The sequence below is a fragment of the Mustela erminea genome, chromosome 8 (assembly GCF_009829155.1).
Source record: "Mustela erminea isolate mMusErm1 chromosome 8, mMusErm1.Pri, whole genome shotgun sequence".
NCBI classification, from domain to species: Eukaryota; Metazoa; Chordata; class Mammalia; order Carnivora; family Mustelidae; genus Mustela; species Mustela erminea.
In genome coordinates this window covers 111,140,113-111,149,375 of record NC_045621.1, presented here as the reverse complement: position 1 = coordinate 111,149,375, position 9,263 = coordinate 111,140,113, and positions in this window count along the sequence as shown.

Genomic DNA, 9,263 nt, shown 5'->3' with positions numbered 1-9,263 from the left:
TTAAGTATCTGGTTCTTGGTTTCAACTCAGGTCATCTCCTGGGTCATGGGACCAGGCCCTTGTTGGACTCTACACTCAGCAGGGAGTCTGCTTGAAGATTCCCTGCCTCTACACCCCGCCTTCACATGCCCTCTCTCTTCTCTCTAAAATAAATAATTAAAAAAGTACTGTATCATATATTTGAAAGTACATATATATGTATATATATGTACATATATATAACTTCTCACTGTAATATATAATCAATACAATGTTCTATGTCAGTTACTTCAATAAGGCTGGGAAAATATATAAAACTTAAAATATTTTTGATTTGGGGGCACCTAGTTGTTTCAGGCAGAAGAGCATGTGACTCCTGATCTTGGGTTGTGAGTTGGAGCTCCCTCCATGTTGGGTGGGAAGACTACTTAAAATAAAGTTTTTTAAAATTTGACTTAAAGTAAAAATGAGACACTTGAATAAACATACAAAAGAGGTAAACATTTGTGCCTTTTTTTTTTTTAAAGCAGTTTTTTGTTTTGTTTTGAGATTTATTTATTTATGTATTTATTTGACAGATGGAGATCACAAGTAGGCAAATAGGCTCCCCGTTGAGCAGAGAGCCCGATTTGGGGTTAGATCCCAGGGTCCTGGGATCACGACCCAAGCCACAGGCAGAGGCTTTAACCCACTGAACCACCCAGGTGCCCCAAAATCTGTGCTTCTAAAAGGGACCTCTGAGGGACGCCTGGGTGGCTCAGTTGGTTAAGCAGCTGCCTTCGGCTCAGGTCATGATCCCGGCGTCCTGGGATCGAGTCCCACATCGGGCTCCTTGCCCTGCAGGGGGCCTGCCTCTCCCTCTGACTCTGCCTGCCACTTTGCCTGTGCGCTCTCTCTCTTTCTTTCTCTCTCTGACAAATAAATAAAATCAAAGGGACCTCCAATAACTGAACTTGCCTTCTCATCCAGGTCAGTTTACCTCAGCTTAGACAGGAGGGTGCTAAGGGCTCAACCCCCCTTCCTCTTAGGGACTTGGGAGCTATGGATCTCAGGCCTGCTGGCCTCTTGCTGGGCCTGCACTCACCTGGATAGACGGGGGCAAAAGACTTCAGCTACCTCCACTCATACCCAGTCCGCCTTTGGGCGCTCTGAACAGTACAAATTGACCAGAGGCCAAAAGAGAGAGAATAAGCCCCAATAAAGCCTTCCAGGCAAGGCTTTATTGGCGCTTATGCTCCTGCACAAAGGAGGCAACACAAGGAATGAGTCCTCAGGCTGGCTCCCAGAGAAAAGGTTACCCAGAGAGCTTTAGAGAGACTCCAGGCAGCAAATGAATGGCAGTAGGAGCAGGAGTTATTCCCCTGCCCCACACTTGCATATTTAAATAAAGTTCATGCTGTACGTGCTGTCCACGTCTAATTAGCATATTACGTTTCCGTCCCTTGGGCGCGAGTTTTAGTATTACAATGAGAGACAAAGTCTGTGAAAGGTGGGGATTGGCATCCATCTTAGCGCTGATCCGTTTGGTCCAGCCCTCCCAGTGGTCTTTCCTCTTAGGGAATAGCCTACTTTTTCCCTACTTTTCCCTGTGAGCTCTTTTACTCGGGGCAGCTCAGCTTCTCCTACAGACCCAGCTGAAGAAAGCTGGATTTTGTGGTTAGGGGTGAGGGGAAGTGAGTCCAATGCCCTGTCTCACAAGGCCCCTGAGAAGGCGTCAGCAGTTTCAGGGCCTCCTCTTCTGGTGCCAACGTGCTTTTGTCCCTCTTAGTCCCCCACAGCCCCTGTACCCTGAACTCGCAGCTGGGGGAACCTCAGCTCTGCATCTGGTATCATGAATTTTCTTTATTTGCATTTCAGGATCTGATGAAGATGATGGCAGTTCTATATGCCTTTGTAAAGTGGAGAAACAAAACCGTTAGCCCTATGTCCTGTTCTTGGTGGATAAAATGGGCTGGTTTAAATAATCATAATCAGGGGTGCCTGGGTGGCTCAGGCGATAAGCGTCTGCCTTCCTCTCAGGTCACGATCCCAGGGCCGAGGGATCCAGCCCCAATTTCCTGCTCATCGGGAAGCCTGCTTCTCCCTCTCCCACCCCCTGCTTGTGTTTCCTCTCTCTTTCAAGTAAATAAATTAAATCTTTTTTAAAAAAAAATAAAAATAATCATAATCATACCTTGTTTCGTTATGTAAGATTGCACAGAGGCTGGGCTTCTGAGTGGCTCAGTGGGTTAATAGTCTGCTTTCAGTTCAGGTCATGATTTTCAGCTCAGGTCATGATGTAGCATCTAGTCCTGCATCAGGCTCAGAGCCTGCTTCTCCCTTGTCCCAACCCTCCCCCCAACTTGTGCAAACTCCTTCTGTCTGTCTTTCTCTCTCTCAAAAATAAAAATAATTTTTTTGTTGTTTTAAAAAGATTGCACAGAGGTAGAGCTTAGCAAAACTGGAATTCTGACTAGGCTCTAATCAGACCTCCTCAGAAACTTGCTTCTGCCAGTTTCTAATTTTCAATGAGCAGGGGTGTTTTGTTTTAAGATTTTATTTACTTATTTGAGGGAGGAAGGTCAGAGAGAAGGAGCAGAGAGAATCCCTAGCGACTCCACCCTGAGCAGGATGTGGGGCTCGATCTCACCAACCTGAGATCAGGACCTGAGCTGAAATCAAGGGTCTGATACTTAACTGACTGAGCCACCCAGGCACTCCTCCATGAGCAGAGTAAGTTTTCAAAATATTTAACAACTTGGGGGCCATTGACTTATGTGCAGTTAGACAGTAAGTTTCTAATTGCCAGATCGGGGTAAGGTCCTGGGGAGGTGGGAGTGGTTAGAGCTTATTTAGAAAAGTATTTCAATATTTTTGTAACTAGGATGACCCTGGGGTACTAACCAGCTGAATCTCCTCTTTTCTTTGAATCTTTCTCACACATGTACACACAAAGGTCTTGTAACTCCAGGTTTTTTTTTTTTTTTTTTTTTTTAAAGATTTTATTTATTTGACAGACAGAGCGGCAGGCAGAGAGAGAGGAGGAAGCAGGCTCCCTTCGAAGCAGAGAGCCCGATGTGGGGCTCGATCCCAGGACCCTGGGATCATGACCTGAGCCGAAGGCAGAGGCTTAACCCACTGAGCCACCCAGGCGCCCCTTGTAACTCCAGGTTTATTTGCATTCAAGATAGAGAAGGAGTCAGGAGAGGCTGCCTTTGAGCTCAGTTGTTTGTGGCTAGGCACTGTTAAGTGTTTTATATATCTTATTGAAACTTCACACACTTAAGAGAATTTTTAAAACACTCTAATACTTTTACAACATTCTCAACATCAGGCCATTTATTCAACACGTTTTACCGAGTGCCCACCATATTAGGTTGGGGTTAAAGGAGAGCAACCTTCTTATCTGAAGGTTCCAGGTCTGCTGCTGCCTACATTCTCGCGGGGGAGAGACAGACAAGAAAAAAACAGCTAAGTAGATTAGCCTGGGAACGAGTATGATATTAGATACAGTGCTTGGGGATGGCATTTTTGAGAAGATGCTATTTGAACTGTCAAGGATAGGAAAATATGGGAGCGTGGGGATGAGAGTTCCAGATCAGGAGAGAATGCTAAGCACAAAAGCATGAATGGGGTAGGGGAATGGGTGCAGAGATAACAAGCCAAAATGGCTGGAGCTTTGTAAATCGGGGAAAAACTATTAGGAGCTGAGATTGCAGATGTAAGCAGACCTTGGATTATGGAAACTGGGTTTTGGATTTTATACTCTGCACGTTGGGAAGCTATTTGGAGATTTTAAGAAAGAAAGAAGATCTGATTTTTTTTTTAAGATTTTATTTATTTATTTTACAGATCACAAGTAGGCAGAGAGGCAGGCAAGAGAGAGAGGAGGAAGCAGGCTCCCTGCTAAGCAGAGCGCCCGTTGTGGGGCTTGATCCCAGGACCCTGAGATTATGACCTGAGCCGAAGGCAGAGGCTTTAACCCACTGAGCCACCCAGGCGCCCCTGATTTTTGTTTTAAACAGGTCATTCTGGGGCACCTGGATGGCTCAGTGGGTTAAAGCCTCTGCCTTCGGCTCAGGTCATGATCCCGGGGTCCTGGGATGGAGCCCCGCATGGGGCTCTCTGCTCAGCAGGGAACCTGCTTCCCCAACTCTCTTTCTGCCTGCCTCTCTGCTTACTTGTGATCTCTGTCAAATAAATAAATAAAATCTGTTAAAAAATAAAATAAACAGGTCATTCTTGCGGGCGCCTGGGTGGCTCGGTGGGTTGGAGCCTCTGCCTTTGGCTCAGGGCATGATCCTGGGGTCCTGGGATTGAGCTCCACGTCAGGCTCTCTGCTCAGCAGGGAGCCTGCTTCCTCCTCTCTCTCTGCCTGCCTCTCTGCATACTTGTGCTGTCTGTCAAATAAATAAATAAAATCTTAAAAATAAATAAACAAACAGGTCATTCTGGCTGCAGTGTAGAAAACTGGAGCTAGGTGGGAGGGGAAACTGAGATGAAAAAGAGAAGTGGGGAGAACAATTAGGTGATTCAAAAGTTCACACAAACATGGTTTGAACTAGAGCCAGGGCCAACAAACTTCCTGTAGAGAGAGAATATTTCAGGCTTTGTGGGTTATGTGTATGTCTTCTGTGATATTTTTAGTCTTTTTTTAACCCTTTACCTATTAATTAAATTAACATAAAACAGATTAATGAGAAAAATAAATTTAATTACACATGTACAGCAGCTCCATAAGAATATGAGATACACATGGGGCAGGGTGCTGCCATGTAGAACACGCACTCTTGATCTCAGGGTCATGAGCTCAAACCCCCACACTGGGCATAGAGCCAATTAAAAAAAATTAAGCCCACCATCAGGCAATTGAGGCTTATATGCTGTGCTGAAGTAAGAAGAGCGTAGGGGTCTGAGACTTCTAAGGGGAGGAAGACAATTTATGGGAAGATCTCTTTGCAGAGACAGTGGGATGCAGAGGAATTCAATCTCCAGGCCCTGCCAGCTTCCCCCACCGTTTGCAGTTATCCCTATACTGTTTGCAGTTATCCCTGGTGATAGTCCTCTTCCTTGAATCATGCCCTCTATCTCATTATTTCAGACAGTTATGGGGGAGGTAAAAAAATCTTCTTGAGTCTTTTGGACCTTGATTGACTTCAGTTCAAAAGTAATCTGCATGCTTAAGTGGCACTTTTTGGAGAAGCTTATTCTGAACCTTTTCAGAGCACTGGAGATATGTGGTCAGATTTGTAATTTATTTTGAAGACTAAGCCATGTTATTCCATTTACCAAGGAAGAACGTGAAACTCAGAAAAATCAGTATTACGCAGTCAGTAAATAAGAAGAGATAAAATGTAAACTCCAGGGGCACCTGGGTGGCTCAGTGGGTTAAAGCCTCTGCCTTCGGCTCAGGTCATGATCCCAGGGTCCTGGGATCGAGCCCTGCATCGGGCTCTCTGCTCAGCGGGGAGCCTGCTTCCTCCTCTCTCTGCCTGCCTCTCTGCCAACTTGTAATCTCTGTCTGTCAAATAAAATAAATAAAATCTTTAAAGAAAATGTAAACTCCAGAAAAAATGTGAACACAGATTTCTGTGGTAATGGGATTCCTAGTGATAGAAAAGTATTGAGGATACAAAATGGGATGAAGTTCTTTTTTTTTTTTTTTAAAGATTTTATTTATCTATTTGTCATAGAGAGAGAAGCGAGAGCAAGCACAGGCAGACAGAGTGGCAGGCAGAGGCAGAGGGAGAAGAAGGCTCCCCACCAAGCAAGGAGCCCGATGTGGGACTCGATCCCAGGACGCTGGGATCATGACCTGAGCCGAAGGCAGCCGCTTAACCAACTGAGCCACCCAGGCGTCCCTGGGATGAAGTTTTAATAGAGGCATTTGGTATGTTCAAAGTGAAGGACAAATCCTGTAATGAGGACTGAGGTCCCTGAATTTAGTCTGTTATGTAGATGACCTCACCAGTGCTGATTAGGTAATTCTTTTTTTTTTTTTTTAAAGATTTTTTAAAAATTTATTTTACAGAGAGAAATCACAAGTAGATGGAGAGGCAGGCAGAGAGAGAGAGGGAAGCAGGCTCCCTGCTGAGCAGAGAGCCTGATGCAGGGCTCGATCCCAGGGCCCTGAGATCATGACCTGAGCTGAAGGCAGCGGCTTTAACCCACTGAGCCACCCAGGCACCCCTGATTAGGTAATTCTGATGGACTGGTTAAAGGTCACATTCCTGGGAAAGACTGAAACAGCAGTTACTTTAGATAGTTAAGTCTCGGTTTGCTGATGTGGGGCTTAGCATAAGCAACTCCATTTTTGGCCTGTTATCTTTTTCTTTCTTTTCTTCTTTTCAGCAGTGGAGGCAATAGAAGCCAGTGTCAGTTCACTGGGTGGTAGAATCAACACTCTGATTCAGGCCTATTGACATGAGGGCCAGTGTTCTTAACCTTTGGCATGCTATGTAGGCCAAATCTGTAGTTGTGTATGTAGTATTCTAACATGAATTTTTCTGAAAGCATTAGAACTGTATATTTAAAGAAACTGTATGCATTACTTTCTTTGGTCTTTTAATTCACACTTTAGCTGGATGGAGAGATTACTTAAATTAATAAATAAACCAAAAAAAAAAAAAGAAAGAACATACGGTGATGGTGATTGCAGTGTTATTTGTATTAGCAGAAGTGCCTGACTGGCATAGTTAGAAGAGCATGCAACTCCTGATCTCGGGGTCATGAGTTTGAGCCCCATGTTGGGGCTAGAAATTACTTAATAAATAAACTTATGGGCGCCTGGGTGGCTCAGTGGGTTAAGCCGCTGCCTTCGGCTCAGGTCATGATCTCAGGGTCCTGGGATCGAGTCCCACAGGGGGCTCTCTGCTCAGCAGGGGGCCTGCTTCCCTTCCTCTCTGCCTGCTTGTGATCTCTGTCTGTCAAATAAATAAAATCTTAAAAAAAAAACTTAAAAAAAATAAATTAAAAAAAGTAACCTAAGTGCTATTAGTAGAGCACTCATTAAGTAAATTAATTAAACTGTTCAGCCATGGTACTCGCTTCGGCAGCACATATACTAAAAACTGTTCAGCCATGCAACAGAAAACCAAGAGGCTATTAAAAGGATGAAGGCTATATCTGTATGTGAATTGAGAAGGAAAAGAGTCAAGATATATTGCCACAGGAGAAGCAAGATAAGTTTGTATAGTATCCTATTTCTGTAGGAAAAGAAATCTTGTGTACAATGTTTTCATATATGTGTCTTTGCAAAGGCAGACTTTGGTGAGTGGCTGCGTCTAGAGAGGTGTCATGGTGTGAGAATGACCATCTTTTTACTGTTTTCCTCCTTGTATCTTTAATTTGGTGCCATTTGCATGTATTAATCCCCCCAAAATAATGAGGCAATTACTCAACCTTTTTTTTTTTTTTTTAAAGATTTTTTTTATTTATTTGAGAGAGAGAGAGAGAGCACGAGAGGGAAGGTCAGAGGGAGAAGCAGACTCCCCAAGGAGCTGGGGGCCTGATGCGGGACTTGATTCAGGGACTCCAGGATCATGACCTGAGCCGAAGGCAGTCGCTTAACCAACTGAGCCATCCAGGTGCCCCTTAAAGATTTTTTTTTAAAAGATTTTTATTTATTTGACAGAGAGAGAGATCACAAGTAGGTAGAGAGGCAGACGAGGGACGGGAAACAGGTTCCCTGCTCAGCAGGGAGCCTGATGTGAGGCTTGATCCCAGGACCCTGAGATCATGACCTGAGCGGAAGGCAGAAGTTTAACCCACTTAACCATCCAGGCACCCCTAAAGATTATTTATTTATTTATTCGAGAAGGAGAGAGCACACAAGAGTATGGAAGCACGAGCAAGAGGGAGGGTCTGAAGGAGAGGGAGTGGCAGGCAGAGGGAGAAGCAGCTCCCCTCGTGATGCAGGACTCGATCCCAAGACCCTGGGATCATGACCAGAGCTAAAGGCAGACGCTTAACCAACTGGGCCACCTAGGCATCTCTAAACCTTTATTTACAGAGAATTTCAGGGTGCCTGGTGGCTCAGTCGTTAAACATCTGCCTTCGGCTCAGGTCATGATCCCAGGGTCCTGGGATCCAGCTCTGCATCAAGCTCCCTGCTCAGTGGGGAGCATGCTTTTTCCTTCCCACTCCCCCTGCCTATGTTCCCTCTCACTCTTTCTGTCAAATAAATAAATAAAATCTTAAAAACAAAAACCCAAAAAAGTGTCCGACTCTTGATTTTGGCTCAGGTCATGATCTCAGGGTTGTGAGGTTGAGCCCCGTGTAAGGCTTTGAGCTCAGTGTGGAGTCTGCTTGGGATTCTTTCTCTCCCTCTCCCTTTGCCCTTCTCCCCCCTACCCTAGCTCATGTGTTCTCTCTAAATAAATAAAATCTTTCTTAAAAAAGGAATAAAGAAAATTTCAAATACATACAAAAACAGAATAGCATAATGAACTCTAATTATCTATCACTTAGCCAACTTGTGTCATCTGTCTCTCTCTTTCCTCCCTTTCCCCCTTAAGGATATTCAGCCATGTAAAACGAACAAACAAAAAATAAGCATTCCTCAAATTGTTGCAAACCCTTAGTTAATTTCTCAAGTTCTGAAGAACTGAAAATGTTGATTTTTTTTTTTAAAGATTTTATTTATTTATTTGACAGACAGGGATCACAAGTAGGCAGAGAGGCAGGCAGAGAGAGAGAGGAGGAAGCAGGATCCCCGCTGAGCAGAGAGCCCGATGCGGGACTCGATCCCAGGACCCGGAGATCATGACCTGAGCCGAAGGCAGCAGCTTAACCCACTGAGCCACCCAGGCGCCCTGAAAATGTTGATTTTGAGAAATTTTTGCCAATGTGTTGTTTTACAAAGGAGAGGTTTTTTTGGATGTCCTTATTTTTTTTTTTTTTAAGATTTATTTATTTATTTACTTATTTGACAGAGAGAGAGAGAGAGAGAGAGAGAGATCACAGGTAGGCAGAGAGGCAGGCAGAGAGAGAGAGAGGAGGAAGCAGGCTCTCTGCTGAGCAGAGAGCCCAATACGGGACTCGATCCCAGGACGCTGGGATCATGACCGGAGCCTAAGGCAGAGGTTTAACCCACTGAGCCACCCAGGTGCCCCTAAAGATTTTTTTTTTTAATTTATTCATTTGAGAGAGAGACAGACAAAGAGGTAGAGAAGGAGAGGGAGAAGCAGACTCTCTGCTGAGCTAGCTGGGAGTCTGATGCTGGGCTCAGTCCTAGAACGTGGAGATCATGACCTGAAGGCAGACACTTTTTTTTTTTTTTTTAAGATTTTATTTATTTATTTGAC